Source organism: Crocodylus siamensis, chromosome 4 (genome assembly GCF_052110815.1).
Source record: "Crocodylus siamensis isolate JL-2025a chromosome 4, ASM5211081v1, whole genome shotgun sequence".
NCBI lineage: Eukaryota > Metazoa > Chordata > Crocodylia > Crocodylidae > Crocodylus > Crocodylus siamensis.
In genome coordinates this window covers 128,506,429-128,520,189 of record NC_143398.1, presented here as the reverse complement: position 1 = coordinate 128,520,189, position 13,761 = coordinate 128,506,429, and the positions used below count along the sequence as shown (strand labels likewise).

General features: G+C 47.5%; 1 protein-coding gene and 1 long non-coding RNA gene across 4 annotated transcripts in view; one reads left to right on the top strand and one right to left on the bottom strand.

Moving 5' to 3' along the window:
* Positions 1-13,761, bottom strand: part of LOC149866486 (uncharacterized) — a 315,323-nt gene that overhangs the window by 288,670 nt on the left and 12,892 nt on the right. The gene's annotated exons all lie outside the window — the stretch shown is intronic.
* Positions 1-13,761, top strand: part of LOC149866487 (uncharacterized) — a 171,014-nt gene that overhangs the window by 153,840 nt on the left and 3,413 nt on the right. Inside the window, exon 2 of the long non-coding RNA XR_016441899.1 lies at positions 5,556-5,647. This is a non-coding gene — a long non-coding RNA (uncharacterized LOC149866487). The remainder of the gene's footprint in view (positions 1-5,555; positions 5,648-13,761) is intronic.

The following is a 13,761-nucleotide window of genomic DNA, read 5'->3' as shown; positions in this document are numbered from 1 at the left end:
GTCCCCCCTGACTAGTTTGTAAATGGGCACTAGATCCCTCTCAACCTTCTTTTGTGGAGGCTGAACAGGTTCAGGTCCCTTAGCCTCTCCTCATAGAGCCTGCCCTGCTGCCCCCTGATCATGTGAGTGGCCCTCCTCTGGACCTTCTCCATGTTGTCCACATCCCTCTTGAAGTGCGGCGCCCAGAACTGGACGCAGTACTCCAACTGCAGCCTGACCAGTGTCACACAGAGGGGGAGGATCACCTCATAGTTTCATAGTTTCATAGTAGCTAGAGTCGGAAGGGACCTAGGTAGATCATCTAGTCCGACCCCCTGCCTTGGCAGGAAAGAGCACTGGGGTCAGATGACCCCGGCAAGGTGCTCATCTAACTTCCTTTTAAAAATCCCCAGGCTAGGAGCCTGCACCACTTCCCCTGGAAGCCGGTTCCAGGGCCTAGCCGCCCTGACTGTGAAGTAGCGCCTCCTAATATCTAGTCTAAACCTACCCTCCGCCAGCTTGTGACCGTTATTCCTGGTCACTCCTGGCAGCACACGGGGGAACAGGGACTCCCCCAATACCTGCTGATCCCCCCTGACCAGTTTGTAGCAGGCCACAAGGTCCCCCCTTAACCTTCTCTTGTGGAGGTTAAACAGGTTCAGGTCCCGTAGCCTCTCCTCATAAGGCCTGCTCTGCTGACCCCTGATCATATGAGTGGCCCTCCTCTGGACTCTTTCCATACCGTCCACGTCCCTCTTGAAGTGTGGCGCCCAGAACTGGACGCAGTACTCCAGCTGCGGCCTGACCAGTGCCACATAGAGGGGGAGGATCACCTCCCTGGACCTGCTCGAGATGCATCTGTGGATGCATGACAGGGTACGGTTGGCCTTCTTGACTGCCTCCCCACACTGCTGGCCCATGTTCATCGTGGAGTCAATGATGACTCCAAGATCCTTTTCCGTCTCCGTGCTGGCAAGAGGGGAGTTCCCCAACCTGTAAGTGTGGTGCCGGTTCTTCCTCCCCATGTGCAACACCTTGCACTTATCAGTGTTAAACCCCATCCTATTCTCATCCGCCCACCGTTGCAACCTGTCAAGGTCAGCTTGTAGCCTATTGCACCCTTCTAGTGCACCCACATCCCTCCACATCTTAGTGTCATCAGCAAACTTGAACAGGGTGCTTTCTACCCCCTCATCCAAGTCACTGATGAAGATGTTGAACAGTGCAGGCCCGAGGACCGAGCCCTGCAGAACCCCACTGCCCACGTCCTTCCAGGTCAAGAAGAACCCATCCACTACCACCCTCTGGGTGCAGCCCTCCAACCAGTTAGCGACCCATTTGACTGTGTGGGCATCGACACCACAGTCTCCCAGCTTTTTGATGAGGACAGGGTAAGAGACAGTGTCGAAAGCCTTCCGGAAGTCCAGAAAGACTACATCCACAGCAACCCCTGCGTCTAATGATTTGGTGACCTGATCGTAAAAGGCCACCAGGTTGGTCTGACAAGACCTGCCACTGATGAACCCATGTTGGTTGCCCCTGAGCATGCATTCCCCCGCAAGGCCCTCCTGGATGTGTGCCAGGATAATTTTTTCAAAGAGCTTACCCGGGATTGAGGTAAGACTAACTGGCCTGTAATTTCCCGGGTCCTCTTTTTTTCCCTTTTTGAAGATAGGGACCACACTGGCCCTCTTCCAGTCCTCCGGCACCTCACCAGAGCACCACGAGTGCTCATAGAGCCGCGCCAGGGGTCCCGCAATGACCTTGCCCAGTTCCTGTAGAACCCTAGGGTGAAGATCGTCCGGACCAGCGGACTTGAACATGTCCAGCCTCTCCAGAAGTACCCTAACTAACTCCTCGCTAACCCCTGGCCCAGGCGTGTCTCTCCCGGGGCCCGAGGGGGGCCCAGCAGGGAGGTGGCTGAACTGGTCCCTACTTAGGAAGACAGAGGCAAAGAAATCATTAAATATGTTAGCTTTGTCTTCTGGCATGACGACTAAGTTGCCCATCGTGTCCTGCAGGGGCCCCACATTACCCGGGACCCTCTTTTTACCCCCTATGTATTTGAAGAAGGACTTCTTATTGTCCTTAATCCGGGAAGCTAGTCCTATCTCCATCTCTGCCTTGGCCTTCCTGACTGCCCCCCTACATCCTCGGGCGACTGTAACATAGTCCTTCTTGGTGATGACCCCATCCATCCATTGGGTGTATGCCTCCCTAAAGTCTAGGGCTGTTGCCTTGCTGTAGCCCTTTGCCACCTTACGCTGGATGGTGAATTCCAGCAAGCGATGATCACTGTCTCCCAGGTGGCCCATCACCCGCAGCCCCCTCACCAGGTTGTCACCCGTGGCCAGCACCAGGTCCAACAAGGTGTCTCCCCTGGTGGGACTGTGCACCTCCTGGGTTAGATGGAGGTCCTGCACTCTGGCTAAGAACCGACGTGAGTGGTCAGACTTGGCTGACTGCTCTTCCCAGCAGATGTCTGGGAAGTTCAGGTCCCCCATGATGACCACATCCTTAGCCCTCACTGCCTCTGTGAGTTGACATAAGAATTCCTGGTCGAGCTCTTCTCCCTGGTTGGGAGGTCTATAGTAGACTCCCACCGTTAAGTCTCTATCCCCTGGACTGCCTTTTACTCTAACCCAGAGCACCTCAGAGTGCCCCCCCCTCTACCCCCTTGCTAATTGATGAGGAAGTATATTCTTCCTTGATGTAGAGTGCTACTCCTCCACCTTTCCTTCCTATCCTGTCCCTCCTGTATAGCCTATAGCCCTTGACACTCATCGCCCAGTCATGCGATGAGTCCCACCACGTTTCTGTGATCCCCACTATGTCAGGGCTGGTGACAGCTAGGAGGAGGGCGAGTTCCTCCTGCTTCTTCCCCATACTTCGAGCATTCGTGTAGAGGCATTTGAGGCCTCCAACGGTTGTGCCCACTGACCCCCTAGTCTCAGCAATGCCCCGTCCCCCATCACTTACCTGTTTCTCCCTTTTGACCATTGGTCTGGGCTCGCTGGCTGTTGCTGGGCCTGGTAGTTCATCGTCTCCTCCGCCTTCATCTTCCCCCTCCCCTGACGAGCCTAGTTTAAAGCCCGCTGAAGATCCTCCTTGGACCTGCTTCAGATGCATCTGTGGATGCATGACAAGGTATGGTTGGCCTTCCTGACTGCATCCCCACACTGCCAGCCCATGTTTATCTTGGCATCAGTGGTGATTCCAAGATCCTTTTCTGCCCCTGTACTGACAAGAAGGGAGTTCCTCACCTGTAGGTATGCTGCTGGGTCTTTCTACCCAGGTGCATCACCTTGCACTTGTCAGTGTGGAAACCCATCCTGTCTCATCCGCCCACCCCTGTAACCTGTCTAGGTCTGATTACAGCCTGTTCCTCCCATCTAGTGTGCCCACATCCCCCCACATCTTAGTGTCGTCAGCAAATATGAACAGGGTGCTTTTTACCCCCTCATCCAAGTCATTGATGAAGATGCTGAACAGTGCGGGCCCGAGGACCAAGCCCTGGGGGACCCCACTGTCCACATCCCTCCAGGTTGAAAATGACCCGTCCACTACCACTCTCTGGGTGCAGCTCTCCATCCAGTTAGCAACCCATTTGACTGTGTAGGTGTTGACACCACAGTCCCCTAGTTTTTTAATGAGAATGGGATGAGAGACAGTGTCGAAGGCCTTTCTGAAGTCCAGAAAGACTACATCCACTGCTACTCCTGCATCTAAGGATTTTGTGACCTGGTCATAGAAGGCCATGAGGTTGGTCTGATAGGACCTGCCTCTAATGAACCTGTGTTGGTTGACCCTAAGCATAACCTCCCTTGCTGGCCCCTCGTGAACGCTTGCTTAAAGGACTTTCAGAGATGTTGTGGTTTTGCTGCTTGGGTGGGGCAGAGGAGTAGTCATGGATTATGGGTGCTGGATGGAAAAGACACTAACAGATGGGTCTAGACCTCCAGGATTGTTCTCCTTGCTGCATGGTATGCCTAACCCAGAACATTTTCATGATGTTGTTTTTCTTTAGTGAAGATCAATCAGTCAGCAACACAAAAATCCTCAGCTTCAAGACAGCTGACTTTCACAAGCTCAGGAGGTTGGTTGTCGAGGCCCTGATGGATCACAGTTCAACAAGGAAAGGTGTACAAGATAAGCAGTCGTTCCTTAAGGACATGATCCTAAAAGCACAAGAAAAGTCCATCCTGGCCCACAGGAACGGAAGCAAAAGGGCTGATAACCCTCCTTAGCTAAATAGGGAACTCATGGACCTCCTCAATCTTAAAAGAAAAGCCTATAGGGGTTGAAAGACAGGTAATACCTCTAAGGAGGATTATGCATCACTGGCCCAAACTTTTAGGGCTATGCCTGACATGGAGCTCAAGCTTGCTATGCAAATCAAGGACAACAAAACGTCTTTCTTCAGATACGTAGGAAGTCAAAAGAAAAATAAAGGCAACACTGGACCCCTGATGAATCAAATGGGGCAACTGACAACCAAAACCCAAGACAAAGCTAATCTCCTCAATGATTACTTTGTGTCAGTTCTCCACCAGCCCAAAGGGATCACCCCACCTGACAGAACACAAGACTACAAAGGTACAGATGACCATACACCCATATTTGGTGAAGACCTTATGAGGAAACACCTTGAGAGGCTGGACATCTGTAAATCATAGATTTCATAGTCATTAGGGCTGGAAGGGACCTTGGAAGATCATAGAGTCCAGCCCCCTGCCCCAAGGGCAGGAAGTCAGCTAGGGTCAAAGGATCCCAGCAAGATAAGCATCCAAACACTTCTTAAAGGAGTCCATAGTAGGTGTTTGCACCACCTCTGGAGGGAGTCTATTCCGGACTCTGCATACTCAGACAGTAAAGAAGTTTTTCCTTATGTCCAGTGTGATGGTGGACCTTGCCTCTCTGTATCCTTTTATAATCTCCCAAAGAGCTGTAAGTACCCCAACTTTCCCGCCTGCCATTTCTTGGATCTTATTATAATATGTTCTGCTTTGTAATGTCACTTGTTGGGAGGGTTGTTATATATATATTTGTTGTTTTATTTTGCTCTTTGGGTGTCTGTATTTGGAATCTCGGTATTATAAAGGAAAACTTAACTCGATTATTCCCACAGACTCGCCGATATATATATTTACAATCAGATGCAGATTAACACTTGTCTTTATCTTTATTCCTTATAACACTATACAAACTTCCATTATCTTTAAACAGAAGTGGTCCTTTTTTTTTTAAAACAATTATATCAACTTTGTAATTCTATCTACATACTGTTCTTATTTAACCATTATCAGTTTGGTTGGACTGAACTTGGTGTTAATAAACAAAGTCCCTTTAACACTGGTTTGTCTGTTTATTTCCTTTTTTTTTTTTTTTTAGAGCAGGCTTTTCTCTTCAAGCCTTGTTATTTCTCTCTCTTTACTTTTGCTATCTTGAGTGTGTACCTTTCATCTGGTGCGTGCCTGAAGCCTTGAATCCTTGTGGTCAGCACTCACTTGTTTTCACTAAGCTTGTGGGAGTGAGTCAATTAACTCTTCTCTTTTTTTTTTTTGTTTACTTTTCAGTGCAGATGCCAGCCGGGTCTCTGGTACCTCTTCAGGGATCCGCCCCTCTTTTTCAGAGCTCTGTTCTCTCCAGCGGCAAGAAAAATCCTGAGGTAAGTGTTTTATCTCCTGGAGATCTTCTTTCTCCCTCACTTTTTCCTTCAGACACTCTTTCTTTCTGCTCCCTTTCTAAGACTTCCTTCTCCTCTTTCTTTTCTTTTCCCTTGCTTCTATCCTAATATGGTAATAGCTCTGGAAGCAACATTCTCCGGCTCTTTTTGCCATGTCACTGTTTACTCTTTCACACCAGCCTAAAACAGTCTTGAAGGAGTTTGTGACCATTGAACCTCGTCATCCTTTGGGGCGCTCTGGTGAACAGGTGTTCTCCCAGATCCTGATGCACACCCATGACGTACTTATAGGGTGCTGCAGGGTTACCCCTGAACCTGCATTTTTCTAGGCTAAAGAGTCCCATGGCTCTCAGCCTCTCTTCATAAGACATATTCTCTTGTCCTCTGATCATGTGTGTGGCTCTCCTGTGGACTCTCTCAAGCTTCTTCACATCATTTTTAAAGCACAGAACCCAGAATTGGATGTAGTACTCCAGCTGCAGCCTCACCAAGGCCAAGTACAGCAGGAGGATGACATCCTGAGATTTACCTGAGAAGCATCTACGGATGCAAGCCAGAATTTGGTTTGCTTTACCAGCTAAAAGTCAATGGGCCCTGATGGAATGTACCCAAGAGTCCTAAAAGAGTTGGCTGACATGATAGCTTGACCACTGAGAACTCATGACACACAGGAGAAATTCCTGAAGACTGGAGGAGGACCAACGTGGTACCTATCTTCAAGACAGGAAGGAAGGAAGATCCAGGAAACTGCAGGCCAATCAGTTTGACGTCAAACCCTGGAAAGACCTTGGAAAAAATTATCAAAGAATCCATCAACAAGAGGCTGAAAGAAGGTGCCATTCTGAGAGACAACTAACATGGCTTCATTTTGGGTAGGTCGTGCCTGACCAACCTCATCTCCTCCTATGACCAGGGGAAGAGGTTGATGTAATTGACTTAGATTTCAAAAAAGCCTTTGATTTGGCCTCCCATGATGTCCTCATGGCAAAATTGGGGAACTGCAGCCTCAACAACTATATGGTCTGATGGCTCAGGAACTGGTTCCATGGTTGTATCCAGAGTGTGTTGATGAAACCGAGTCAGCATGGCATATGGTGACCAGTGGCATCCCTCAGGGATCAGTACTCAGACAAATTCTCTTTAATATATTCATTAATGACCTGGATCCATGTGTCAGAAATGAACTGGTTAAGTTCATGGATGACACCAAACTGTGGGGAAGCACTGACACATTGGAGGATAGGCTGGGGATTCAGGCCAACCTGGATAAGCTTGCAAGGTGGGCGGATACAGACCTGATTACTTTCAATATAGAGAAATTCAAAGTGCTCCACCTGGGAAGCAAAATACCCCATCATACCTATAGATTTGGCAGTGCTTCATTCACTAGCATAATGTCTGAAAGAGACTTGGGGGTCACAACTAACCACAAGATGAATATGAGCCAATGCGATGCCGCAGCCAGCAAAACAAATAAAACCCTGGCCTGCATCTACCAACATAGATTCATAGATGCTAGGGTCGGAAGGGACCTCAATAGATCATCGAGTCCGACCCCCTGCATAAGCAGGAAAGAGTGCTGGGCCTACATTACCCCAGCTAGATACACATCTAGCCTTCGCTTGAAGACCCCCAGGGGAGGAGAGAGCACCACCTCCCTTGGGAGCCCATTCCAGACCTTGGCCACTCGAACTATGAAGAAGTTCCTCCTAATATTCAATCTAAATCTGCTCTCTTCTAGCTTGTGGCCATTATTTCTTGTAACCCCCGGGGGGGCCTTGGTGAATAAATACTCACCAATTCCCTTCTGTGCCCCCCTGATGAACTTATAGGCAGCCACCAGGTCACCTCTCAACCTTCTCTTGCGGAGGCTGAAAAGGTCCAGTTTCTCTAGTCTCTCCTCGTAGGGCTTGGCCTGCAGGCCCTTAACCATACGAGTGGCCCTTCTCTGGACCCTCTCCAGATTATCCGCATCCTTCATGAAGTGCGGCACCCAGAATTGCACGCAGTACTCCAGCTGCAGTCTGACCAGTGCCCGATAGAGGGGAAGTATCACCTCCTTGGACCTATTTGTCATGCATCTGCTAATGCACGATAAAGTGCCATTGGCTTTTCTGATGGTTTCGTCACACTGCCGACTCATGTTCATCTTGGAGTCCACTAGGACTCCAAGATCCTTTTCCACTTCCGTGCCACCCAGCAGGTCATTTCCTAGGCTGTAGGTGTGCTGGACATTTTTCCTCCCTAGATGCAGCACTTTGCATTTCTCCTTGTTGAACTGCATTCTGTTGTTTTCTGCCCACTTGTCTAACCTGTCCAGGTCTGCTTGCAGCTGCTCCCTGCCCTCTGGCGTGTCCACTTCACCCCATAGCTTAGTGTCATCTGCAAACTTGGACAGAGTACATTTCACTCCCTCATCCAAGTCGCTGATGAAGACATTAAAGAGTATCGGTCGAAGGACCGAGCCCTGCGGGACCCCACTGCCCACACCCCTCCAGGTCGAAACCGACCCATCCACCACGACTCTCTGGGTGCGACCCTCCAGCCAATTCTCCACCCACCGGACTGTGCAGTCATCCAAGTCACAGCCCCTTAACTTGTTCACCAGTATGGGGTGGGATACCGTATCAAAGGCCTTCCTGAAGTCCAAGTATACGACATCCACCCCTCCTCCTGCGTCGAGGCGTTTTGTAACCTGGTCATAAAAAGAGACTAGATTGGTCAGGCACGATCTGCCTGCCACGAATCCATGCTGGTTTCCCCTCAGCATAACTTGCCCTGACGGGCTCTCACAAATGTGAGCCTTGATAATTTTTTCAAAGACTTTGCCAAGGATGGAGGTGAGACTAACTGGCCTATAGACTTTGCCAAGGATGGAGGTGAGACTAACTGGCCTATATCTGAAACAAGACCCAATATTTCATTCTCCTGCTTTATTTGACCATGGTGAGGCCACAGCATCCAGTTCTGGGCTCCATACTTTAAAAAGGATGAGAAGAAACTTGAGAAAGTCCAGAGGAGAGCCACACACATGATCAAAGGTCAAGAGAGTAGGCCATATGAGAGCCTGAGAGTCATGAGACTCTTCAGCTTAGCTAAGCATAGGCTCAGGGGAGACTTGATGGCAGCCTATAAGTATATCATAGGTATACATCAGAACCTGGGAGAACATTTGTTCTCCAGGGCTTCACCAGGGAAAACAAGGTCCAATGGCCACAAACTGCTGCAATACCATTTTAGACTGGACATAAGGAACAACTTCTTTACCATCCGAGTATGCAGAGTCTGGAATAGGTTCCCCCTGAAGTGGTGCAAGCACCTACTCTGGACACACTCAAGCACCTACTCTGGACACACTCAAGATGCACTTGGATGTTTATCTTGCTGGGGTCCTCTGACCCCAGCTGACTTCCTGCTGTTGGGTAGGGGGATGGACCAGATGAACTCACGAGGTCTCTGTCAGCCCAAATGTCTATGAAATCATAATTCAGGTGGTGAGAGAACATCTAGAAGTTAAAGAAAGTAATCACATTTGAAATTTAATCAAAAAACCAAACCTTTTAAAAGAAAGTTTATCCTGTATTTATTGCATCTAATCTAATCTTGCCTAACTACCTAAAAATTAATTATTGTATCTGAATATTTATTGTACACAAGTAAAAGAACACTCTGCTTACACTGGTTACTTAAATCAAAGAATATTGTGTTACAGTTGCAACCACAGGAATATGCAAGCAAGATGTGGATTAAAAAATGAATAAATTTAGGACAGCTGTTTGAAGTCTATCACTCTTCAAAGATATAGAAGCAAAAGGAGAAATAGAGTTGTATAATGTACCTGATAGCAAAATGAAGTAGCGATATTTACAGGACACAATTGGCAATGTAGGTAGCACTACAACAAGTGGCTAAAAATTCTTATTTCCTCTGGAATGTACCAAAGAAGCCACAAGAAATTAATTTTCTATTAAATTGTTATCATGCCTATTTCTTTTTCTTTATTATTTAGTAATTATGTTAGTTTTTTACACAGTAAAATGTTGCTATGATACCTGTGTTTTGAATTTCCCTGAAAGAGAGGAAACACATGTAAAAAACCTCCTCAATTATACAAAGGATTTAATGGAATCTTTGTGGAAGTTTTTAAGTCAAAACCCCCTTAACTTCTACTCATCTACTCACACAAAGACACACTGTTCCTCTAGTCTCCTTTTTGCTAGTATGTAAAAGCTTAGAATATTACTTCTACCCAAGCAAGAGGAAAGTAACTATTCTGAATTTTAAATTTTTAATAAGAGTATTATTAGATGAGTAAGAGCAGGGTTTAAGTGCTCATTAATGGCTATCCATACAAACAATAAGAGGATTAAGCATTATCACTCAAGATTTTACCAAACTGGCTTTTGGTTTATGAAGACAAACTTCATTAATATTGTGTGTCCCATTGTCACAGATGGTTTCTTGACTTTAAAGACTACCACAAATGATTAGGACCGTATTTGTTTGTTTTTTTATTACATGCAGAAGATGCAGATTCTGGCTGCACCACACCCCTTAGTGCCCGCCCTGCTTGACTTACTGTTTCAAAAGTGACTCAGAGGGAAGCCAATCAACTCTTGAATCGTTAACACTATCTTCTGAAGTAGCAAGGTGCTCCCTAGAGGTCTCCCATAGCACAGACTAGTAGGGCTGTGTGAAACACTCTTTCATTTTGATGTCTGTTTCACCATTTCAAAGGGACAGTGTTTCATTTCATTGTTTTGTTTTGAAGCACTGTCCCGTTTCGTTTCGTCAAAACTGTTTCACTGTTTCGCCATTTCACGCATAGGCTATAATGGGGAATCATGAAAATGCCTAAAACTTTGTCATTTCTTGCCTGATTTGGATGAAAATTGCAAGGATGGTAGCCTGAGGGCACAAAGCCTGCCTAGTTTCAAGGAGATAGATGCAGGGGTTTCTGGGAAACTGTACCTCAAACTGTTCAAACCAAAAGTCCTGACACTGGATGGCCGCAGCAGCCTCCTCTCATCTGACATGCCAGTAGCCCTTGAAGGAGTCCAGCAAAGCCTGGCAGCCCTCCTGGGGGTGCATGTCCCAAGATCTGCATCAGACAAGAAGAGGCTCAGGCTGTTTTCCCACCTGAGACAGGCACTGGGCATGGGTTGCACCCAGCACTGGACAAGATTGCTGCTGCCGCAGCCTGAGCCTCCTTTCATCTGGCACAGATTCGGGGGCTCACAGCCCCAGGAGGAGTCTGGCAAAGCCCAGCAACCCTCCCAGGGGTGCAAGTCCATGGATCTGTGCCAGATGAGAGGAGGCTCAGGCTGCCTCTCCCACCAGGGACCAGTGCCCCTGCTTGCATCCCTGCTTGGCCCAAACCTGGCTCCAGCCCCACTCCCCTGCCAGCTGCAGTCTCCCTACCTGCCCCCCACCCAGCTGCAGTTTCTCCACAGGATACCAGCAACAGCAGCTATGTTCTTGGCCTTATGGCACAGCCCCCTGCATGGCAGGGGGCAGCATGGCTCAGCCCCAACTGCCAGGTATCTGCACAGCCTATGCCACAACGTGCTGCTGCATAAGCTCTGTGCTGTCCAGCCAGGCCGCTTCTGTGCACACAGGACTTGGGCCAGTGTGGCCGGTGGTCCCCACAAGCAGCGTGCAGCCCTGGGTGACAGCCCAGAGCTGCCCAAAAGCACATGACCTCACACTGCATTGACCTCACACTGCGCTGAGCTGGGCTGCACCCCACTGGGCTCTGTGGAAACCTGGTGGCTGGGGCTGAGCCATGCTGCACCCCACCATGCAGGGGGGCTGTAGCACAACACCAAGAGCATGGCTGCTATTGCTGGTAAGCCACAGGGGGCCTGGAGCTGAGCCAGGAGGTGAGTGGGGGGGCACTGGTCCCTGGTGGGAGAGGCACCTAGAGCCTCCTTTAATCCAGTGTACAGTTCAGTGGCCTACCCGCACCCCCAAAAGGGCTGCCAGGCAGCGCTGGACTCCTCCAGTGCTGGGAAGACTGGTGCTGCCACTGGCCTGAGACAGCAGCAGCAGCCTCCTGTCATCTGACACAAAGATCAGACTCTGGGTGGAGTCTGGCACAGCCCCACAGCCCTCCTAGGGATGCAGGCAGGTGCCTGATCTGTGCTCCAGATGACAAGAGGCTGCTGCTGCTGGCTGGGTCCAGCACTGAAGCCAAGTAAGCCCAGCTTCAAAACTCAAAACATTTTGAGTGCCCTTGTTTCATTTTGAATCTCTTTCAAAGGCTTTTATTTTGTTTTAATTTAGCTGTTTTGAGCTCAAAACACATTGAAACAGTTTGAAACAAAACACCTGGTGAAATTTCACACAGCTCTACAGACTAGCTCATCTCTACAGACTAGCTCAGTCTTCTTACTTCAGGCTGACCTTCCTTTAGTTGCAAGATCTTCTAACAGCTCCACCTGAGGTAGGAAGACTGCAAGCCAGGCTCTCTAGCATTAATTGGAATTATGTGTACATACTGAGAAGAGAATGTATTCTTGTTAAACTCCCAGAAAGCAGACATACCAGAAAAGGGGCTGGTTAAGGATACAGTTTGTCTTTAAGGTCTATTTTCATTGAACATTTTTTTTTCTAACTCTCACCATTGCTAACATGGCTTCAACCCTACTAGTTTTACCAGTGGTGAGTCCCAAAACTAGATAGGCCACTGGATTTTCTAGTGCTATGCTGTTTATACCCACTGTATCAGGGTGGAGTCTTGTCCATCCAGATCTTGGGACTATCTAGTATTTTGAAAAGGGGAATTCATATTTGTGAAGATGAATCACACAATAACACAACATGTTTTTTCCTCAGTTAAAGAAAAACTAGAAGCTTTACTAATATGCGCAGGGGCTAGCACTATATTATTCAATATAAGTTCAAAACAGAAACAAATATAACTTGGAATGTGTACTGTTTGCTACTGCAACCATTTTTTAAAAACACAACAAACTAGGAAAAAATAGTCAACAGAAATTGTCATTAGTTATGTAGTCATTATAGTAAAATATATATGTTTTATTGAAATTCATAAAACAAGTTTTGACAGTGCCTCCAGTAGTTCACTGTCAGTCATTTCTACACCCGAGTTAAAATTATCATGCCAGAGTTAAAGTTTTTAGCTAGAGTTTGAAACAGTTTGCAGGGCTGTGAAACAGAAGAGAGACATTGCCAAGAGTGGCTAACAGACACCAAAACGGCACAAGAAAGGATAAAATAGTGAAACATCCAGACCGTCAAAAAAGATAGTGGATTGTTAACATCTATGCAGTGGAGACAGAGTAGGAATCAAGGAGATAATAAAGAGCCATGAAGTCAACTGATTCTCTCAGTGCTACCTGAATAGAGATTTCACTGCCCTTCCCAGGTGGTTAGTTTTAAGGACTGGGTAGAGAAGGGAACAAAGAGGGATGGAGGGTGTATCTGCATGTCCCCATGGATCTGACCCTAACCCAGACCAGTAGATTGAAAATGTGGTATTTTGTTTTAACTTTTTTTCAGATTTTGAAGTGATCAAATGCTGGGCTATTAATAGGATTTACAAGTTTCACCCTAAGATCAACAGGCCATATAAGGAAAATACAACTTTCAGAAGTTCCAGATTCTTCATTGCTTTCTACTGGAGAGGCCCCCAGAACCTTGTCTATATTCAGAGAACAACCACCTGTCTCTCACTCATTTCTTGGCTGTTCTGAAGTGCCTCATTGACCTGCTTTTTTCTTTAGTCCTGGGCTGGCAGGCCGATCCCCTGGATTCTCTGCCCAACCTAGCTCAATGTGCTTTGGTCCAGGTGCATGTATGAACAGCATGCCCTGGAGCTTCCTGGGAGCAATAAGCTCCAGAATTTATTACAGCACATTAATGGCACATGTAGATGCACCCCTTTTGGAGTAGTGTTAAATAACATGAGGCAGGGTCATAGGACCAGACTCATTGCTTTTGACTGGGACTCTTTTTGGAATAAGGTAGTACTTGATCAAAGTAAAAGTCAAAAATATGATCTCCCACGTGCAGTTTAAATAAGATGGATTTGCACACATTATATATGTATACCTCTATTGATTTGCATAACA